Here is a 22,708-nt window from a genome sequence, read left to right on the forward strand (position 1 = left end):
TGGAATGGGTTGCCTGAGCTAGCCAGGAAAACCAGTGACTTGGCAGAATTTAAGTCATTGGTTAGCATGCATGACTAGATTCATGACACGTAGGATGTAATCATCTTTTTTGAAGTAATGTCTGTATTGTATAAGATAAGATAAGACATATCACGGTTTATAAAAATAGTATTTGTGTCCTTGGCCTTGGACTGTATGACCGGGTCCTTCCTGCTCTTTGCTGAACAGATTTCAAGTTTTGTTTTGCTCCTTCTCTGGCTTTTACATTGTTTTTCTTTCTCTAATTTTTTTTATTCTCTAAATTCTCTTTCTCTTTCCCTTATTTTTGTTATTCTCTGTTCTATTTTTTTTTTACCCTGCTTCTCGCACTAGTCTCTCTCTCTCTCTCTCTCTCTCTTTCCCTCTCTCTCTCTCACACTCTCTCTTTCCACCTCTCTCTCTCACTCTTTCCCTCTCTCTCTCTCACTCTCTCTTTCCCTTTCTCTCTCTCTCTTTCCCTCTCTCTCACTCTCTCACTCACTCTCTCTCTCACTCTCTCTCTCTCTCTCTCTCTTTCCCTCTCTCTTTCACTCTTTCCCTCTCTCTCTCACTCTCTCTCTCACTCTTTCTCTTTCCCTGTCTCTCTCACTCTCTCTCACTCTTTCTCTTTCACTCTCTCTCTCTTTCCCTCTCTCTCTCATTCTCTCTCTCTCACTCTCTCTCCCTCTCTCTCTCTCACTCTCTCCCCCTCTCTCTCTCTCACGCTCTCTCTCTCTCTCTCTCTCACTCTCTCTCTTTCCCTCTCTCTCTCTTTTACTCTTTCTCTCACTCTCTCTCACTCTTTCTCTTTCCCTCTCTCTCTCTCTCTTTCCCTCTCTCTCTTACTCTCTTTCTCTTTCCCCCTCTCTCTCTCTTTCCATCTCTCTCTCTCTCTCTCTCTTTCCCACTCTCTCTCACTCTCTCTCTTTCCCTCTCTCTCTCTCACTCTCTCTCTTTCCCTCTCTCTCTCACTCTCTCTTTCCCTCTCTCTCTCTCTCTCTCAATGCATTTTCTCTCTCACCGTAGGCCTCTCTAAAAGCGATGATCTAAACATACACATTTTGTTTCAACAAACACATACACTCATCTTTTGAATTAAAAAGTAGAGCTACGATAAGAATTTGAAGTTATTAAAAAATTTCTAATCAGACATCCAATTATAATATTACAAACTATAATGGTGTTCATAGTGTCTTGTACACAAGGCCTGCCCTACAAATTGCGGGGCCCATTTTAATAGATTCCCCCTTTTCAATTTTTTAAATAATAACAACTATTACAATAGTTAGATCATTATATCAATATTTTTTTATACCAATACATACGAAGCAATACATGCAATAGGCACAAGTGGGCTAATTAAAGTTACGTCAATTGTACTATATACTAAATATGTTTTTTAGTTCTATATCTTTAAAAGCATTAGACATGAGCCATGACTGATTGTGCTATGCAAAGTGTAATTTGCGGGGCCCCTGTTTGGCGCGGGACCCAATTTGGAGCAATCGATAAAATCTGCCAAAAGCCGGCCCTGCTTGCACATACCGGCATTAACTTAATGTTGTCTATCCCATAGCACCGTCCAGGACTGCGGTGCTAACTTGACAGATACCTGATCTGGACGTAGGTTTTGCATGTTCTTCTTCGCAGCAGTGGAGCTGGGCGCTTTGGGGGCCAGGGAGTTGCATCAGAAAGTGTTGAACACAAAAGGTCACCTTGTGCTATGAGGACGTGGTACCAGGTGAGACCTTGAAGTTAGGTCACGCTCGGGTCATGTGGCTGTGAGACCCGTTATAAAGTGAGAGTAGGGGATATAATACATAAACAATTTCTTGTTGCGCTACCCTAGTAGACATGTGTGCGTGTGCGTGTGTGAGCTTGAAAATATGCTTGTGAGACAGCAAGGGAAAAAAAGGCTTTAAAAATATAGTCAATGAAACATGTACAGTCATTTAGTAAATATTGTATTTGAATTTATCCTGTGTTGGATGGTGCGCCGTAAGAACTCCATTGATTCGTTTCTTTATTCTGTTTATACTTGTTATTAATAAGTCTGTTAAAGTGTTGGAGCCGTAGGTACAACTTCATGTGCTGGGGTACTGGGCGCAACAGCATAAGAACATCTTAACATGTTTTAGTATCTCTCTTATCTGTCTCTTCTCGTCTGCCCCTTGACTTTCGTCGTTGGGGGGTTGTCACCACCTCAAAGTTGGTGCCATAGAGTAGAAACCCTATTTCTGTATTGTGAATGTTATTTCTATATTATGAATGTTATTCACAACTCATGTTGCACTAAGGTGAACACTTTTGACCTTAAGTGAACCAGGGTTAAGGGCAGTCAGTCAATATAGGGAGTTGGTAGCAAGCACTTGATAGAGTCACTTAATATAGGCATTTGAGTTAGTTGTTTAAAGAAGTTGGTTATAAATTAGTTACAAGCTATTATTTATTCGACATATTTCTAAAGAGGATTAATACTGGTCATTCCTGAATTGAATTGTGTATCATATTCACTATGTGGTGTTATAAATTATATTAAACTTATTTGTGTCTGCAACATCAAGTGTCATTTCCTTATTCTGTGAATTATAACATGAACCCAATGTCACCACCACCACCACGCCTACATAGATAAACCGACAATAATACCACAGCATCAAAACACAACCACAGTGACATTTATGATGTCAAAAATACAGCGGTGACAGGGTAACAAAAAACCTCCTATTCTTTAACGGTCAGCAACTGTTCATAGTAAACTATCAAGAAAGGACTTCAGTATCTGGAATTTCGTCTTGCTATTTGACATTCAGTATTTTTCTTAGACAGATACCAGATACTAAAGTCCTTCGAAGAGCTGGTCTGCAAAGCATCCACACAGTCCTGATGCAGTCCCAGCTGCGATGGGCAGGACACGTCTGCACAATGGAAGACCGCCGCATCCGTAAACGACTCTTTATGGCCAACTAACCGAGGGAAAGCGCTCGCAATGTGGTCAAAGAAAGCGCTTCAGGGACACCTTCAAAGCTTCTCTGAAGGCATTCAGCATAGACCCAGCCACTTGGGAGACAGGGGCACATGACAGAGCGTCATGGCGTCGCGCTGTGAAAACTGACTCACAAATTGATGAGGAAAAGAGAAAAACGCTGGCAGAAGAAAAACGCCAGAGAAGAAAAGCAAGGCCAATGACACTAGCTCCAGCTGGAATAACCTGCCCCAGTTTGCGGCCGAACATTCCGGGCTCACATAGGTCTCACCAGCCACACGAGGAGGCATAAAACCCCAGTGCAAAGCCCTCAGCCCCCTGGATGACAAAGTGGTCATCATCGAACTTCGATGGACGAACTATATATATATATATATCAAGAGAGGCCGGTCCGTTCTTTGACATTGTCCATCCAGCTTTTCTTTGGACGGCCCTTTCTTCGTGCTCCCTCCACTGTACCTTGAAGGATGGGTAACCTACGCATTGAGCTGGCGAATTTACGTCTCTAGGCAGCCCTGGCAATCACTGGCCAGTTTTTTTGCCAGTAAGTCATTTCTTACTCTATGACCAAACTCAGCTCAGCTTTAGTCACTTCAAAGTAATGTGGAGTACTTCCTTTAAGCATAAAGCGCCATAAAAGATTCCTTAGTCAGTTAGGGTATTTAGACCACGAAAGCTTTGTTAAGACTTTACCTTAATTGGGGGGGGGGGGGTCAGTGGGAGACAAAAACTGTTAACTGTTTCTTCTATTTCTTTTTTATAACCCCCTTTAATTTCACCATGACAATACAATGTCGTCTTGACCCCAGAAAGCCACACTTACAATATAAAGTCACCTTTCTAGTCCAAACCTCCCGCAGGATGACGGGCAGGGTTTGAACCCGGGACCATCGATAAATCCAGACGACAGTCCAGCGCGCAAACCGCACGACCAGGCAGCCATCCTGGTCAAATACACCTCTCTCTGTCTCATTCCCCCTTTTTCTTCCGTTTTTCTATAGGTTCCATGACATCGCACCAGATTTCTCCAAATTGCTTTCTCGTGTTTTTCTATTTTAATGTATTGTATTGCTAAAAGAATTTAATCAGGATGTTAAAAATAGATACGCCAACAAAGAGAAGATTACTTTGATAACATAAAATATCTATAATACAAACAAAAACAAATAAAAATTATAAAAATACTTTTTAAGAAAAACAAAGCTTATACGAAGTGTGGTTGTATCATTTAGATTGGATCAGCCATTTAAATAATTTGTAATATATTTCGTTAATAATGATTAACTAAATTTGTGGACCAACAATCATAAATCTGTGCGAATAGAAATATTTTTACCTATTGATTATGTTTACCGCTATTTCACGCTTATAGTTTTCTCAATATTCTATGATCCTATCACTTGTCTGGACCAGTTTGGAAAAATGGGGGGGGGGGGGGGGGGGAAAGAAAGAAAGGGATACCTGGGTGGATTTTTACCGTAATTGGTTTCTAAAAGTATTTTTAAAAAAAAAAAGGGGGGGGGGGAAACGACCCGAATTCAAACTTGTGGCTCACGCTTTGTCGACGTGCTAACCACTCTGTTGGTGAGGTACTTATGACTAGAGAAGATTATATAGTTATATATTGTTTGTTTCAATTTAGAGCGGCGACCTATAACGGGGACTAATTCAGTTTACGCCACCACTTCAGTCAAGTATAATTTATTTACCTTGTTAGAGATAAAAAAAAAAAATAATTACCAATAGTTAATTAACTAGTTCTTTAATTATTTTTTATTGATTCTTGTGTTGTCAGATAAAAGAAATAATTGTACAAAATTTCAGCTTAATCCGAAATTGGAAGTCGGAGAAATAACGGTGTACAAACTGTCAATCAGACAAATGTAAAAACCTTGGTATGTTTTCTGTCAAGGGAGACAACAAACATATGTAAGACATTTAAAATTCCTAAATAAACGTAAAAACTTTCAAACTCGCTGTTTCCTTTTCTTTCCATTGCCATTCCATTATTGTTTAGCTATCCACTTAAATATATCACAATGGAGAAGTATGTGTGTGTGTGTGGGGGGGGGGGGGCGTTGATGTTAAGTAGAACTTCCTTGGGTCACAGTCACTCTGACATTTCCGATACAGTGCTTCTGGAAGGACAGCCACATACTGACTTCAATGAGCAAATGCTTTACTTGGAACTTACTAACCTTCCTCCTTATATCATTATATCGTCATTGGTATAGTTATTTAAATTTATTTATGTATCGGAGTACCTAATGGGTATCTGACATTAGCCGGAGAAAAGCAAAGGCTTTTTTTGCTGGATACAACAGAACTACCTACACGTAATTCGCCGAAACAGATGACCTTTACATCATCTGCTCCATTAATCTCAAGGTCTGAAAGAGGAACTTCGCTTTACTTTTTTAACAAAATTTATTACAAAAATAAAAGGGACTAACTTACTGATTTTAATGGCTCAAACTTTTTAATGCTAGTTTTGGTTTGGCAAAGAAAGAGAGCTCTTGTTTCTTATAAGCATTTGGGCTTCTGATTGTAATGTCAGTAGTTTTACATTTGTTTCGATGTAATGTCAGTAGTTTTACATTTGTTTCGTTCTTAACTCTCCTTAAAGCATCCATCCCACATTTAATACAGCATATTTATAGATACATTTCAAATTGTAATGTTAAGAACCTCACAATATTTTCTGACGTAATATGTGTGGCAAAATATGTAGGTCACAGCTGGGGCTGCGTAGCCATGGGAAATACTGCATTCCACATTAATCTTCGGACTGAAGACCAGCCTTATTATATGTAAGTTCTGTAACACTTTCCCCACACTTTGTAACACACCTATCCCACATTTCACACATCTCAACGCTTTCGTTACACATTCTCCACACTTTTTTCCACACTCTTTCACGTACTTAACACACTCCACACTTTTCCCACACTTTCCCACACGTTCTGACACTCTTTCCACACACTCTCTTTACTTTATACGCACTTTTCCCACATTGTCCACCCTTCCCACACACTATACGCACTTTCCCAAATTTTCCCACTTTCCCATACATTTTCCCCACACTTTTACCACACTGTCACCCAATATCCCCCCCCCCCCACACACACACCAACCCAACTTTCCTAATCATTCTCACCTACCATTACATAGATATAATATATAAACATTTCAAGAGATCAATACACATAGACATATAACACGTTAACTTAGATTTAATACATAACACTTAACAAGTAAACATGAGGAATGGTCGTTCGTACAAGAAATAATGTGTACATCAGAATTTATTTAAAAAAAAATAATTAAAACTGAAACGAAAAAATTGAAACAAGAGTTTTCTATATTGTGTACAGACTTCCATTGAAAGATATTAATAAACAAATATGTTGGGGTTGACAATGCGGGCTGTTATACTTCTTCGTGGAAGCCGATGACCTGATATAAACAAAATGACCTTCGGTGCAGATTTTTCTTCACCTGTCCCTCCCAAGCCCTCATTTAAGTCACGTGCGAAGGTGGGAGCCTGCCCCCTACCCCCCTCTGTGATTTTACTCTCGGCCGCCTTCGTGAGCTAGTGTTGAAAAAAAAAAAGGCAAGGTGGTAGAGTTAAGGGGGAAAGGGGGGGGGGAGCAGAACTTTTGCGAGGGAATAAAAACACACTGAAATAAGTATATGTTTGTATGTCTGTATATTTGTGCTGTGAATGCAGTGGGCGATCGCGGATGCAAAAGTTTAATTTCGTATTTTTTAGTTGGTAAGTAACTTGTTAACTCATTAAAAACGAGTTAGTTTGTTAAAACAAAGAAATTTTTAAAATGTATTTTAACGTCACCTCAAAGACTAAAATAGATTAAGTGTGTTTTGCGATAAATTCTTGGTTTGGCCAATCGAGCCTGATCGTGTGGACGCGCTCTGGGCTGTCAGCACGATTCTTGGGTTTGAGCCCTTCTGGCCGAGATATCCCGCCGACCTAAGAATGCTTTCATGACATTAAACCTTCTTTTAGAATTTAAACTACGACTTCTTCATCTTCATCTCCATTATGCATATGTAGAAAAAAAAAAAATTGATCACCTGACATTTGTTTCCAAATTGTAAGTTTATTTCCTGGTTGTCCTATTTTTTTTTATTTTTATGTCAGTTGTACTACTTTACACTATGAATTACTTTATTTTGTCAATTACGTAACACTGGGTTACGAATTATATTATTATTTTCTTAATCTTATCTTATATATTATAGACGTTAGCTCAAAAAGGAAGATAATTACGTCCTACGCCTTTCCGTGTCAATCTAGTCATGCATATTAATCAAAGACTTAACTCTGCCAAAGTCGTTGGTTTTCCTGGCTGATTCAGGCAACCCATTCCATTCTCTAATGACACTAAGGAAGAAGGAGCTCTTTTACGAATTCTTTCTAGGTATAGAATAAGAAATGTTTCTCTATCCTTGTGTCTTTCTGAGATTATTGTCATCAGGTCTGAAGTAGTGGTCGTCTCCTTTCCATTAGGACTAAAACAGAAAGATTTAAAAACTCCTTCATCCCACTTTCGGTCAGTGTGTTACAAGATCATCTGTCGTCACCGAGAAGTACATAGAAGTCTGTTTCATAAAGCGCTGGTTGTGAGTGTGTATGTATTTCGTATGTGAATGTGAATGTTGTTCGTATTTGCATTTATATTGTTATTGTTACAGTAGTTACGCTGAGGTGGTCACTTGTAGTCAAACTGAATTTCCATTTGATTGGACCAATAGAAATTATCTTATCTTATCGTATCAAAAATGGAAAAAGATTATAACATTTAGGCTCAATGATGAGAAATATTAAAAAAAAAAATTTACACACACACACACTTTTTCTTTCTTTACTGACCTCATCTCCCCCTCTCCTCTCTTTACGAAAAGAGTTTCTATACTAGTCCCACTCACTATTCACTCTCGCCTCTTTGCTCTTCCCTAATCCCCATGTCTACTATATTATACTCTTTTCTGGCAGACGACAAGTTCTCTCCCCTTACATGGGCCGTTTCCAAGGTCATAGAACACACTAGAGTGCTTTATTTATGAGTGGCTCTTGGAAATGACATTTCAATATCAAATAAAAGTGAACATGATCTTCTGCTACACCGTGGTAACTGGTCGGGGTGCTAAGTCTGGACAAACAGAGGCGTCACGTGGTCAGGCTACTGTTTGCTCGTGCTGGGAGCAGTAAATCTTTTTGTCAGGTGTGATTGGGTTTTTAATCCTTAACTACTCCGCACACATGTACACACAAGATTAAACATCATTAAACACAGGCTACAATAAATTCATACTTTTTGACAAACCTTATAGCAACTCACTCTGTCTGTTTGATATACTTTTTGTACACGTTATTTCTCCCACACCCATTCTTCGATCAAGTTGAAACCTTACACAATTAATTCTTGCTCATAACAGAAAAGTAAACAATTTAAAAAAAAAACAACAACAATCAATTTGTTAATTAGTTATTGGTATTTATTTATGTTTGGTATCGAAGAAGGGAAATAAATTATACTTATTGAGAGATGTGGCTGTATGTGTGAATTTATCCCCTTCATTACTTTTTATACACGTTATTTTTTTCTCCCACTTCCCATATTCGGATCCAGTTGAACTTTTTGCGCAATTATTTATAGTAATTATAGTCGATGACACTGCATGAATTAATACATCATTGACCAATTAAACCACGTGTGGCTTTAAGCTTCAAAATGTATTAACGGTGTGAACTTCAAGCAGTGAGACTTTTCTTATTTCCCCCCTCCCTCCACCAAACCCGTCAAAAACAAAACAAAAAAAAAACAACAAAACATCTGGTCTATCTTAACTGTCTTTTATGGTAAGTAATTGCGTTTAATCGTGGACGGACTTCCCAATGTTGGTGCAGATCTTGTCATAATCTTGTTGAATCTTAACAAAGGACAGTTAATTCTCGCATGACACTCTAACAATAGTTCTTTTGTTTTTGGTAACTGGAGAGTTATCTTTCCCATTTTGGCTGCAGAACGCGGGGAACAATATCTTCCGTTTAGATATTTCCATTCATTTGTTTCACTATATTTACATCTCTCTCTCTCTCTCTCTCTCTCTCTCTCTCTCTGTGTGTCTCTCTTTCTCATAGTGTGGCTTTTAGCTTTAGCTATTGCAAAAGTAACATTTTTTTCGGAATATTTTCAGATGTTAGTCGAATTCTTTCTGTAAACGTCTTTACTACTTTTCTCTAGTAATTCGACCAAATGGTAAATATATAAATACGTACATCATATTGTAAAGCAAAAGGTTTACTTTTTATTTCAAATGTATACTAGAACCAGAGACCTATGTTATCATAGATACGAATAAGGTATGTTAATTTAAAATATTGCAGTGTTTAGTATTTCCTAAAGTAGCCGTTTTTTTTGTCTGTCTGTCTGTCTGTCTGGTTAAAAGTTTGTAAACGTTATTTCTCCGACACTTAGTCTCTGATCAATCTGAAATTTTGCACAATTATTTTTTTTTACCTGACAACACAAGAATAAACACAATTAGTTAATTAACTATTGGTAATTAAATTATTTTGTTTGGTATCTTGAACAATGGAAAGAAATTTTACTTGACGTAAGTCGTTGTATAATATGAATGAGTCCCCTTTATGGGTGGTCACTTTAAGGTATTTTTGAAACAAACAATAGATAACTGTAAAATCTTCTATTTCCAATGAACGTTACTAGCAGAATGGTTAGAATGTTGGCTTGAATTCAGGTCGCCCCCTCCGCCTTTTTTTAAACATATGCTTTCAAAAAAGTGATTACTGTAAATATCACCTAGATAGCCCATTTCTTCTCTCCCCTTCCCAACTTCTCTGACCCATTTTATTCTCTCTAAGTATGTATATCTTGCGTACCTTAATGTAATGGCCAACTATCTCGCTATAAAATGTAGCCTAATCTAAAAATGTGAAGAATAAAGAAATCTCCTCTGACCCATTTTGTTCTGTCTATAACTCCCTCTCTCTCTCACACACACAAACGCGCCAGGTGACGTCACAAATCACAACTACCCACTTTGACTATAGTTATGGCCCCACTTACAAGATAGCGCTATGGTACTCACGCTGGAACAGACCACCGCACGGCCCACAACTTGACAACTGACAACTCAATTTAAATGTTCTATTTTAAGCATCGCCCCCCCCCCTCCCCTTGCTACTTCGCTGTTGTTTTTTACTGCTATACCTCCCAGTGGTGATTAGAATTTTTTCCCCAGTCCAAACGTTAACTGTGGGAAGAGGCTACGCCCCTGCTCTGGGAGTTCTTCTGATCTACTGGCGCCTCTCCTTAATCCACCCCACTCAGCACTATCAGCGGCAACTCTTGTCATGTGGGTTACAAATGGGGGCCGCTATCTCCGTTTTTTTTTTTCTATTTCCTCTTTTTCATCATTAAAAAAAAGCAATTTATGATCCATTTCCTGTAGGCACGCCTCTGGAGAACATGGCTGTATGCACATCTAAAGGTTTTGCTTATATCATCTTTTTTTTTTCACTTTGAACATTGACCTTTCTCACAAAGCATTAGCAACAGTGCGAATTAAACAATCCTACTTGGTTAGGGGGGCTAGACAGGCCTTGAGCATACAACAGGATAACAGTTGCTGACATAGAAAGATGAACAGGGCTGTCACTGATACATTAGAAGTCCCTCTTCCCACTTTGGGGGTGCTTGGAATAATTGATAGTACCTGGGCCTTTTAAGTTCCAGTCGGAAGTGGGTGCTTTGCGCCTGTGTTTTTTTTTTGTTTTCTACCATTGAAAGACCGCATAAGTAGCAGAACGGTTAATGGATACAACTTCTTTTCAATTCTTTTTCGGCAATGTACAAAGTCAAGCCCCAGGCCAGAAAACAAAATTCAAGTACACGCAGACACATACAAATAGACACACACACACACACTTGAAGCTTAACTCACGCACACGCACGCAAACATCATTTTGCGTCCATTCCATTTTCAAGGTAGATATTTCTCTATTCTCTGTGTCAGTATTTCCCAAACTTTTTTCCTTAATGGAACACTTCGCACATTCTGAGTATTTAGCGAGACACTTCGCACATTCTGAGTATTTAGCGGAACACTTCGCACATTCTGAGTATTTAGCGGAACACTTCGCACATTCCGAGTATTTAGCGGAACACTTCTCACATTCTGAGTATTTAGCGGGACACTTCGCACATTCTAAGTATTTAGCGGAACACTTCGCACATTCCGAGTATTTAGCGGAACACTTCGCACATTCTGAGTATTTAGCGGAACACTTCTCACATTCTGAGTATTTAGCGGGACACTTTGCTTTTTTTAAAAAGAGATTTTAATTCACCTCGCGGTCTGCTTGTTAAATATTTCAGTACTTCGCGGAACACCTATTTAGGCCTCAAGAAACACTAGGGTTCCGCGGAACACAGTTTGGGAAACACTGCTCTATGGTGTGGTGGTGCTGCAAGGTGTGTGCGAAATCTAAGCACCCCCTCCCAGCCTGTCTAAAGGCATTTTCTATGTTATATATTACGGTGCCCGTCATCCCACCCTGCTCCCTTCTCTTGTCATACATTTTCAAATAGTTTTAGATATAGTTTAAGTCTTTATGAATTTATATAAACATATCTCATGAAAATCTTAAGATTCAGTATTACACTTAACTATTATTAATCTCTCTCTCTCTATCTCTCTCTGTCTTATTCTCTCTCTTTAAGGGAAAGAATCTGTTGGCATTTATACTCACGACTCTCAAAATTATTAGCCTCTTAAAATAGTCCAATTTTTGTCACGTGACCAACATACACCTACTTTTAGGCTGTGCATTTTTTTTATTCACACCAGATACTTACAGTTTAAGGTCAAGGACATGTCCATGGCGGTCTTCTTAAACAGGTTTAGAAAATGTTTTACATGTTTCAGATGTTCCTTCAGAGTTAAGGTGACCCCAAATGAGTGTCCGAAATTTGTTTTTACAATAAATATTACGGCCATTTTCTCATGTCATGATGTCGAATGTCCAAATGCAGACGCCCCCAAAAATTTCAAACCCCCGGGCAGGGCCGGTGATACAGATTGCGGGGCCCTATGCGAAACGGATTGCGCGGGGCCCATTCTGGGTTGTGATAAGGATAATATGTGAAAATTAAGATTTTGTATTAGAAAACAAATTCGTCTTTGCATTTTATTCATACTTTACTAAGTACAAAATCACAGTCAAATTAACTTTACGAGCCATCTACAGTAGATAGTAGTTTTCCAACAAAAAGCCGATAAACATTCAGATCTGCCGTTTAGATTTAGGCCTACTATCGACTAGCAAAATATCGCTTTTGTTTTTTGTTTTTATTAAGAAGTCGAGATAGATATAGCTCTATAGTTAAATGACAGTGACTATTAAAGTAAATTAAGTATTTGTACTTCTTGTTTTTTGTTAAAATTAGCTTTATTATTACATTTTTATTAAATGAAAGCTGACAATGCCGGTTTTTTTAATCGCTAGTAGGATTGGCGTTGTCCATATTGAATGACAATTTTGTCTATTTTTAAGGAGATTTGCATCAGTTTTCAGAAAATTTTTGTAATTTCAGGAGATTTTCATAAATTTGTCGTATATTTTGCATTTTCAGGATAATTCTATTAACACTTTAATGATAAGTTAAGATGGTTTAATTTAATAATTTACACCTACAATTCGCGCGGGGCCTATGAAAGAGCGGGGCCCACTTTGGCCGCATAGGTTGCAGTGGCCTAAACCCGGCCCTGCCCCCGGGCCCCCAAATCCTTAGCTACGCCCCTGGTTTGTTACTTGTAATGAATGAACGGAGTTTATCTCCCTTATCCACCATGTATCTGGATGTGTTGAGTTATTTTCAAGTTGTATCTGTCGACATCCGGTTCATGAGTATTCTCAGAACAGTTTTTCTTAGTTTTTTTTTTGTTTTTTTCTGTTTGTGTATTGCGACATGTTCACGCTGGGGATAGAGGGCCTGGCGTATCACTTTAGAAAACTGGGCCTGCTCAAGGTATAATGGTGCCTCCAGAAAGGCTGTCCTCGCCCATCATGACATAATTATCTACCTTGTTTATATTTATACTTCCTGAAGAAAAATGTTCATGACATTCTGTTCTATAACACATTGATATGTTAAGTTATTACTTTCTGTTTAGCCATTACTTTTTGTTTAGTTATTACTTTCTGTTTAGCCATTACTTTTTGTTTAGTTATTACTTTCTGTTTAGCCATTACTTTTTGTTTAGTTATTACTTTTTGTTTAGTTATTACTTTTTGTTTAGTTATTACTTTTTGTTTAGTTATTACTTTCTGTTTAGTTATTACTTTTTGTTTAGTTATTACTTTTTGTTTAGTTATTACTTTCTGTTTAGTTATTACTTTTTGTTTAGTTATTACTTTCTGTTTAGTTATTTCTTTTTGTTTAGTTATTACTTTTTGTTTAGTTATTACTTTTTGTCTAGTTATTACTTTTTTTTAGTTATTACTTTTGTTTAGTTATTACTTTCTGTTTAGTTACTACTTTTTGTTTAGTTATTACTTTTTGTCTAGTTATTACTTTTTGTTTAGTTATTACTTTCTGTTTAGTTATTTCTTTTTGTTTAGTTATTACTTTTTGTTTAGTTATTACTTTTTGTCTAGTTATTACTTTCTGTTTAGCCATTACTTTTTGTTTAGTTATTACTTTCTGTTTAGTTACTACTTTTTGTTTAGTTATTACTTTTTGTTTAGTTATTACTTTTTGTTTAGTTATTACTTTTTGTTTAGCCATTACTTTTTGTTTAGCCATTACTTTTTGTTTAGTTATTACTTTTTGTTTAGTTATTACTTTTTGTTTAGTTATTACTTTTTGTTTAGTTATTACTTTTTGTTTAGCCATTACTTTTTGTTTAGTTATTACTTTTTGTTTAGTTATTACTTTTTGTTTAGTTATTACTTTTTGTTTAGCCATTACTTTTTGTTTAGCCATTACTTTTTGTTTAGTTATTACTTTTTGTTTAGTTATTACTTTTTGTTTAGTTATTACTTTTTGTTTAGTTATTACTTTTTGTTTAGTTATTACTTTTTGTTTAGTTATTACTTTTTGTTTAGTTATTACTTTTTGTTTAGCCATTACTTTTTGTTTAGCCATCACTTTTTGTTTAGCCATTACTTTTTGTTTAGTTATTACTTTTTGTTTAGTTATTACTTTTTGTTTAGTTATTACTTTTTGTTTAGCCATTACTTTTTGTTTAGCCATTACTTTTTGTTTAGTTATTACTTTTTGTTTAGTTATTACTTTTGTTTAGTTATTACTTTTTGTTTAGTTATTACTTTTGTTTAGTTATTACTTTTTGTTTAGTTATTACTTTTTGTTTAGTTATTACTTTTTGTTTAGTTATTACTTTTTGTTTAGTTATTACTTTTTGTTTAGCCATTACTTTCTGTTTAGTTACTACTTTTTGTTTAGTTACTACTTTTTGTTTAGTTATTACTTTTTGTCTAGTTATTACTTTTTGTTTAGTTATTACTTTCTGTTTAGTTATTTCTTTTTGTTTAGTTATTACTTTTTGTTTAGTTATTACTTTTTGTTTAGTTATTACTTTTTGTTTAGTTACTACTTTTTGTTTAGTTATTACTTTTTGTTTAGCCATTACTTTTTGTTTAGCCATTACTTTTTGTTTAGTTATTACTTTTTGTCTAGTTATTACTTTTTGTCTAGTTATTACTTTTTGTTTAGTTTTTACGTTTTGATAGGACAATAAACAATTAGATTGAAGATTTTCACGATAAATATTCAAAAAAGAAGATAATTACGTAATACGCATTTCATGTGTCGATCTAGTCATGCATGCTAATCGGTGACTTAAACACTGGTTAAGTCGTTGGTTTTCTTGGCTGATTCAGGCAACCCATTCCATGCTTTCATGGCACTAAGGAAGCAAGAGCACTTGTAAGAATTTGTCCTAGCATATGGAATCAGAAATGTGCCTGGATCTACCTATGTGCAAACAGCGATCCAGATGACATTGCTATGAAATAAAGAAATGCAGGAACAGAACATAAAGAGTGTCAAACACTCATCCTTTATAGTTATGAATACATATTATCAATGGACCTCATTCACCAAAATGAACGATCACGTGATAATATTGAGAAACAACGAAAAAAAAAACCTGGTCACGTGATAACCATTGTTGATTAAAATTAGATCGTAATTTGTATGGATGGGAAAGAGAAGCGCGTGACTCAATGTTGTTTGTTTACGACTGGTGAATGAGGTCCATTCTTAAATGATCACAGTCCACCAACGTACACTTCGGCACTCTTAACAAGCCAATGGCAAAAAATGGTGAGCAATGAAATATTGAGTCCTGCTTCTATCATTTAGTATTCGATCAATTAAAAACGTTTTTTTTTTTTAATAAATCTTTACAAAATATGCGTAATCACATGTATGCGATAATTAGTTATAGGCCTCTATCACAATAAAACTATCTTGTCAAGGTATAGAATCTATTCCACACCGAATTAATGAAGCTATTCAGCCTTTTTAGTACAGCAGACGACTAGCCTCGTTTTAGATGTCTTACGCCAAGACAAACTTTGACCTGAATTAACGTATTATTTCATGCCCCAACCTATGTACCTTAACTATCTTAATAACTGTATAATACCCACGTTACAAAGAGAAAGCGATAAAGAGAAATGTGGGTAGGGGGCTAGCACTAGCGGATCCAGAACTTTGGAGTGGGGGGGGCGATTTTTTTTCCAAACCCTAACCTTAACGCCCACTAAACCCTAACCCTATGCATAAACGTGCGTGCAGCATATATATATATATATATATATATATATATATATATATATATATATATATATATATATATGAGAAAAAAAAGCGCAGCATTTCTCAACCTTCGGCGAAAAACAAAACAACTGGGGTAGCGCTATAAGGTTCCATAGTGGGTTTCGGGGCAAAGCCCCGACGACAAAATCGTTTTCTTGCTTTTTTCATCGAAGAAACGCATTCTCCTGACATATACAGCTCATTATTCAAAAAAGAATTCGGGGCGAAGCCCCGACGCCAAAAGCGTTTTCTTTCATTCTTCAATGCAGATACGCATTCTCCTGACATCTACAGCTCATTATTTATCAATGGAGTTCGTTCGCCCCGTCGCCAAAAGCGTTTTTTTTTTGCAATCTTCAATGCAGAAACGCATTCTCCTGACAAATACAGCTCATTATTAATAAAAAGAATTCGGGGCTAAGCCCCGACGCCAAAAGCGTTTTCTTGCATTCTTCACTGCAGAAACGCATTCTCCTGACATATACAGCTCATTGTTCATAAAAAGAATTCGGGGCTAAGCCCCGATGCCTAAAGCGTTTTCTTTCATTCTTCAATGCAGATACGCATTCTCCTGACATCTACAGCTCATTATTTATCAATGGAGTTCGTTCGCCCCGTCGCCAAAAGCGTTTTTTTTTTGCAATCTTCAATGCAGAAACGCATTCTCCTGACAAATACAGCTCATTATTAATAAAAAGAATTCGGGGCTAAGCCCCGACGCCAAAAGCGTTTTCTTGCATTCTTCACTGCAGAAACGCATTCTCCTGACATATACAGCTCATTGTTCATAAAAAGAATTCGGGGCTAAGCCCCGACGCCAAAAGCGTTTTCTTGCATTCTCCAATGCAGAAACCCATTCTCCTGACATATACAGCTCATTGTTCATAAAAAGAATTTGGGGCTAAGCCCCGACGCCAAAAGCGTTTTCTTGCATTCTCCAATGCAGAAACCCATTCTCCTGACATCTACAGCTCATTATTTATCAATGGAGTTCGGCAAAAGCGTTTTCTTCACTGCAGAAACGCATTCTCCTGACAACTACAGCTCATTATTCATCAGTGGGTTCCGACGCCAAAATCCTTTTCTTGCATACTTCATAGAAGAAACGCATTCTTCTGACCTAAAGCTCATTTTTCATACTATTAAAAAAGGACCTTTCGAATAATGTTGTACTTGAAAAATATTCTAATATGAATTTATAGGCCCTTAATACATTGCAAATAAAACCGATTTGTTCCTTGAGAAGATAAGATACCCCACATATTTAGATTTGGCTTTGAGGATCGCCGCCGAAAAAAGAATTATTCGATAAATAATATTCAATAAAATTGAAGTATAAATTGTGAGTTATAGTCCCAAATTTATTTAACTAGAAAAATTTCAGATTGAGTAAAGGTTGGGAAAAGGCGACTATGTTTACAACTATTTGGGTTTAGAACTTCTCAATCATGACTCTTATACTAAAAATTTCATTTGAATTCTAACTTTCTTAAAATAATTATGATAAATTCATGTGAAATTACATAAACTATGTCTGGAAATGAGAGGGGCGGTAGAGTGAAAACGATTAATCCTCGCTCCTTTAATAATTTCTGCTAAAGATTGCATTTGGCATTAAAGAATAGGGGTGGGGCGACTCAACTAATTTTGTTCACAAACTATGATTCTCCATAAAAATAGGACCGCCCCCCCCCCACACTCAGAGGGCTAGAGTGGGAGGGCAGTACATGCAATCACTCTCCCCCCAACTCCACCGAATCGGCCAAGATACCAGAAGGGGATTGACATAATATAAAATTTATATATTAATTGAATTAATTTTGTACACAAACTATGATTTCTCCATAAAAGTAGGACCGCCCCCCCCCCACTCAATGGGTTTAGGCAGTAGAGGTATTCTCCCCCCTACCCCAATCGGCAAATAGGGAACGACATAACATAAAGATCGGTTAGAATATTAATAACAAGTTTTAACCATATATATATTTGTTTATTTATTTCTGTTAGCAGGCTGTGATTTCTACAAATAAATTGGACCGCCCCCCCACTCGAAAGTGTATGGGTGGGGGGGGGGTATTGATACCATCGCCCCCTCCCGACCCCACCAAATCGGCCAACATACTAGAGGGGGGGGGGCGAAATAATCTAAAAATAGGTTGAAATATAAATAATTAGTATATATTATTAACATAAGTAATACATTCGTATACAAATTGTGTGAATTCTATACTAAAATTCGTCCGCCCCAAGCGGGGGGGGGGGGGGATCGGCCGAGTGGGGGGGGGGCGATCGCCCCTACCGCCCCCCCCCCTCCTGGATCCGCCAGTGGGGGCTAGTGATGATTAAAGAAAAACTAAAGAAATAGGCAAGAACATAAAAAGTGGAAGATTGAGAAGCATTTAAAAAACAACAATGTCAAGGACGCTATATCGAAAGGTCCCTTTATACATTAGGGCTACAATGTGATGTCTGCCTAGTCGTGCGGTATGCGCGCCCAACTATCCTTCGGTGGTCTCGAATGTCCCGGATTCAAACCCTTCCCGGTGCCCTTCACCTTCGTCTAGTGGGAGGCTTGGACTAGGAAGTAGATCATCTTCAACTTTGACGGAACACCCGAAGCATGCGAAACATTTTCAAACAAACTTTTATATAAAAAATTTACATCAGCGTGAACTAAAGACGTTGTTGTTTTTTTTTTACAATTTAGGCCAATTAATGCCGGACGGAGGACGCGACCTCCATTGTCCTCCTTTTATTATGACATCTGATAACCGTATATTAGATCTAAGTTAATTGATCTTTATAAGTCAGGACTTTTATCTGTAATGCTTAGCAAAGAGTTAAAAGTCCGCCATATTTCTACACTTTCTTAGAAGTAGTTTTCAGTCAACAGGGCCCCGCAAATTAGATTTAGCATGGCTCTTGTCATAGACTTTTAGAGATGTAGGACTTAAAGGGTTAACATATAATAATGTATCGTAATTTTGATCTACCTATTGCCGCCTGTTGCATTTGAGTTGCTTCCTGTGCATGTTGCATAATAAATATTGGTATAATGGTCTTATATAAAGTAATAGTTTTGTTATTGTAAAAAAAAAATAGTTTAAAAGGGGCCTCGCAAACATTCATTTATTTGGGCCCCACAATTTGTAACGGCGGCCCTGCTCAAAATCTCACTTTAAGTTAGGAGACTGAAAAAATGTCTATTGCAACATGAGCATGGCTTGGTGTAATGGTAGACCTCAGCTTTCGAGTCTTGTATTCTCTTTACGATAACGTTGGGTTTTGTCTCGCTTGTAGTAAATATATAGGCCAGTGAAGAAAAGAAAACAGGGGGAGTTAATGGGGAGCAAGGGCATACAACTCATGGCCACGCAACTTGTCTCCCCTTGGTGCTACCGCGAACAGCGTACACATTCAGCCATGGTAAAAAGGAGAGGGGAGGTAACACTTGTAACAGACTAATTTCTTTAGTAGGGCACTTTCTCAGAACAGGATCCGGCCTTTTTTTTTTGTTTTAGTTTTTTACATTCTGGCTTGTCTTTTTATTGTATTTGTTTAAAAATCTCATCTTGTTTATAAAGGATTACTTACAGTTGAAAGAGCCATTTTGTTGTGTAAGTATACACTTAGGTTGTCTGTAGTGTTATGATGACTTTTGGTTTTTTAAAGCTGCGTTTTTTAAAGATTTATTATTAGATGAGCACTTCATATATTTCGCATCTCTACCACACACCCTACCCACACACCCACACACACACTACTATATGTGGTCGGTGGTGATACCGTGATAGGCAGAGGGAAAAATTAGCATTTCACATTTTTCCTTTAAATTATTTTTTTTTTGGTTTGTTAGGATCTTAGAAGCTAAAAACATAAATGTTAAACACTTAGACGCTAAACACTAAGATGCTAAACACTAAGATGCTAAACACGTAAATGCGAAACACTTAGACAATGAACACTAAGACGATAAACACTAAGATGCTAAACACGTAGACGCTAAACAATTAAATGCTAAATGCTTAGACGATAAACGCTTAAATGCTAAACGCTTGGATGGTTAAAACTTAGATTGTAATCGCTTTGACGCTTAACGCTTAGATGCTATACACTTAGCTTCTAAACGCTTAGTTGTCAAACATTTAGACGCTAATCGCTTAGACGCTAAACACTTAAATGCTATTGAAGAAAATACATATTGTGTATCAATTAGTATGTATGTAAAAAGTGCCATTTTTGCATCTTTGAATTTTCAGAAAAGTTGAACTTACTACAATTAGTAGAGTTATGGGGCGCGGTGGCTGAGTGGATAAGCGCATGGCATCTTAACCTGAGGTCCAGGGTTCGAATCTCGGTGAAGAGTGGGATTTTGAATTTCGGGATTTGTAAGGCGCCTTTGAGTTCACCTAGCTCTAATGGGCACCTGACTTTAGTTGTGTTGGCCACAAGACACGCTCGTTAACCGTTGGCCAAAGAAACAGATGACCTTAACTTCATCTGCCCTAAAGATCGCATGGTCTGCAAGGGGAACTTTGACTTTTTAATTAGTAGAGTTGATTGCGGTATGAAGGTCTTTGAGATCATGTGCGAAATATTTTTATGCAATATTATAAACAATAGTTTTAATCGTAATTTTAATAAAATAAATAAATTAAATAAAAAATGATAGATTAGCAAAACCAAGTCTATAATCAATATCTTTTAATCTAAATAAACTTTAGATGAGAATTTTGTATCGTAGACTATATTTAATTCTGAACTTTTGAGTAAATTTTGGTGCCTTCAATTAGGCTTATATTAATAAGAAAAAATTATAGCCAAAATAGCTACAGAGGAGGTTGTCTCTTTCCAAAATAAAAAACTTGCCTTTTTTTATGATTAAAGATTTTTCTAGTACAAATAATCACCAAATATTGTAGCGGCCCACGAAACAGCAGTTAATAATGTTTTATTTTTTTATTTTTTTTGTGTGTGTGGTCTGTTTGTCAGCATGTCATATTGACATCTCAAAAACTAGAAAAAAGATTTTGAAAATCCGAATTTATATCTTGCAGCTTACGGTTTCTTTTAGTTTATAATATAAACTCAATCCGTCTGTTTGTCTGTCAGATACAAATTTTGGACGCGCTATTTCTCCCACTTCCCATTCTCGGATTAAGCCGAAAATTGGTACAATTATTTATTGGCCCTAACAAAACATGAATCAATAAAATAAATACCAATTAATTAATTATTGGTAATTATTTTTTTCACACCGAGAAAGTAACATACAGTTTTTAAGAGATAATGATTGTAAATTTGGAGTTCCGCTCAGATAAGCACCTTTTTAAACGTATTTTGCATATTTATCTTCGTATCTTATATGATACAGACGTTACTTCAAAAAAAGAAGCTGATTACGTCCTACGCGTCATGCATTTAGTCATGCATATTAGCCAATGACCTAAATTCTGCCAAGTCACTGGTTTTCCTGGCTAGCTCAGGCAACCCATTCCATGCTCTAATAGCACTAGGGAAGAAGGAGCATTTGTACAAATTTGTCCTAGCATATGGGATGAGGAATGTGCCTTTATCTCTGTGTCTTTCAGAGTATTTTATTAAATTTTGTTTTTGTATTTGAAGATTATAGTTTAGTGTTTTATGTATAATTGCTACTTTACTTATATGTCTCTGTCCTGAAGGCTTTCTAAATTTAGTGAGTTTACTAAAGGTGTTACTCTAGTGAGTCTAGTCAAATGTGAATATTCGTTTGTTATGAATCTCACTGCTCTATTTTGTGTCTGTTCCAGTTTCTTAATGTTTTCTTGAGTTGAGGGGTCCCAAACTTAGGATGCATATTCTATTATTGGCCTAACCAAGGTTAAATAACATTTTATTTTAATGTTCTTATTTGATTTATACAGTTTCATTTATTAAACCCTAATGCTTTGTTTGATTTTTGATAGTTTCATAAACATGGGGATTCCATGACAGTTTTTCATTTATTATAACACCTAGGTATTTTGCGTTTTTAGTCTGTGTTACTGGTTTACCATGAATAAGATAAGTGGAATTAATTTGTTGTAGTTTTTTTTGTGATACTCTTAATAACTGACATTTTTCCGGGTGGAAAGACATGCTGCAATTTGATTTCAATTTCTGTAATTCATCTAATTCTCTTGGAACATTTCTGTATCTTGTGTTGTTTTTACTGTTCTATATATATATATTATGCAATCGTCTGCGAATAATCTGACTTTTGTTCCTGAACTAATTCATTTTGGTAAATCATTTATGTAAATTAAAAATAGTAGTGGACCTAAGACTGTTCCTTGAAGTACACCTGAGTTTACTGTTATTGGTGTTGATTTAGAGCCATTTATGATTACAGTTTGTTCTCTCCCTATCAGAAAATGTTTTACCCACTGATGCGATGGACCATCAATGCCAAAATATTTTAATTTTTTAAAACAAACTATGGTTGTGAACTTTGTCAAAAGCCTTGGAAAAATCTAGTAAGATAGCATCTATTTGCTCACTGTTGTCTAAACCATTTGAAAAATCATCAATTAATCCTATTAGTTGTGTTTCACATGATCTATATTTCCCAAAGTCACATTGGTATGGAGTAAGGACATTATGTTTGTCTAAGTAGTTAGTGATGTTGCTACATATTATGTGTTCTAGGATTTTACATGTTATGCTGGTCTGTAGTTTCCTGGGTCAGATTTTTCTCCTTTTTTAAATAGAGGGGTGACATTAGCTTCTTTCCAGTCCCTTGGTACTCTGCCCTGGTTACGAGATGCCTGAAAAAGTATTTTGAACA

The 22,708-nt window shown here is 36.5% G+C and overlaps 1 protein-coding gene across 6 annotated transcripts in view; it reads left to right on the forward strand.

The window, feature by feature from the left end:
• LOC106054514 (DNA damage-regulated autophagy modulator protein 1-like) overlaps nucleotides 1-22,708 on the forward strand; it is a 95,731-nt gene that overhangs the window by 41,759 nt on the left and 31,264 nt on the right. The window contains exon 1 of one of the 6 annotated variants that reach the window (XM_056044423.1): nucleotides 6,682-6,779. The exons of the other annotated variants lie outside the window; for them this stretch is intronic. The gene's annotated coding sequence lies outside the window, so the exon portion shown is untranslated. Of the gene's footprint in view, nucleotides 1-6,681; nucleotides 6,780-22,708 lie in introns of those variants that run through there. 6 annotated transcript variants of the gene reach the window in all.

This window comes from Biomphalaria glabrata, chromosome 10 (genome assembly GCF_947242115.1).
Source record: "Biomphalaria glabrata chromosome 10, xgBioGlab47.1, whole genome shotgun sequence".
Classification (NCBI taxonomy): Eukaryota; Metazoa; Mollusca; class Gastropoda; family Planorbidae; genus Biomphalaria; species Biomphalaria glabrata.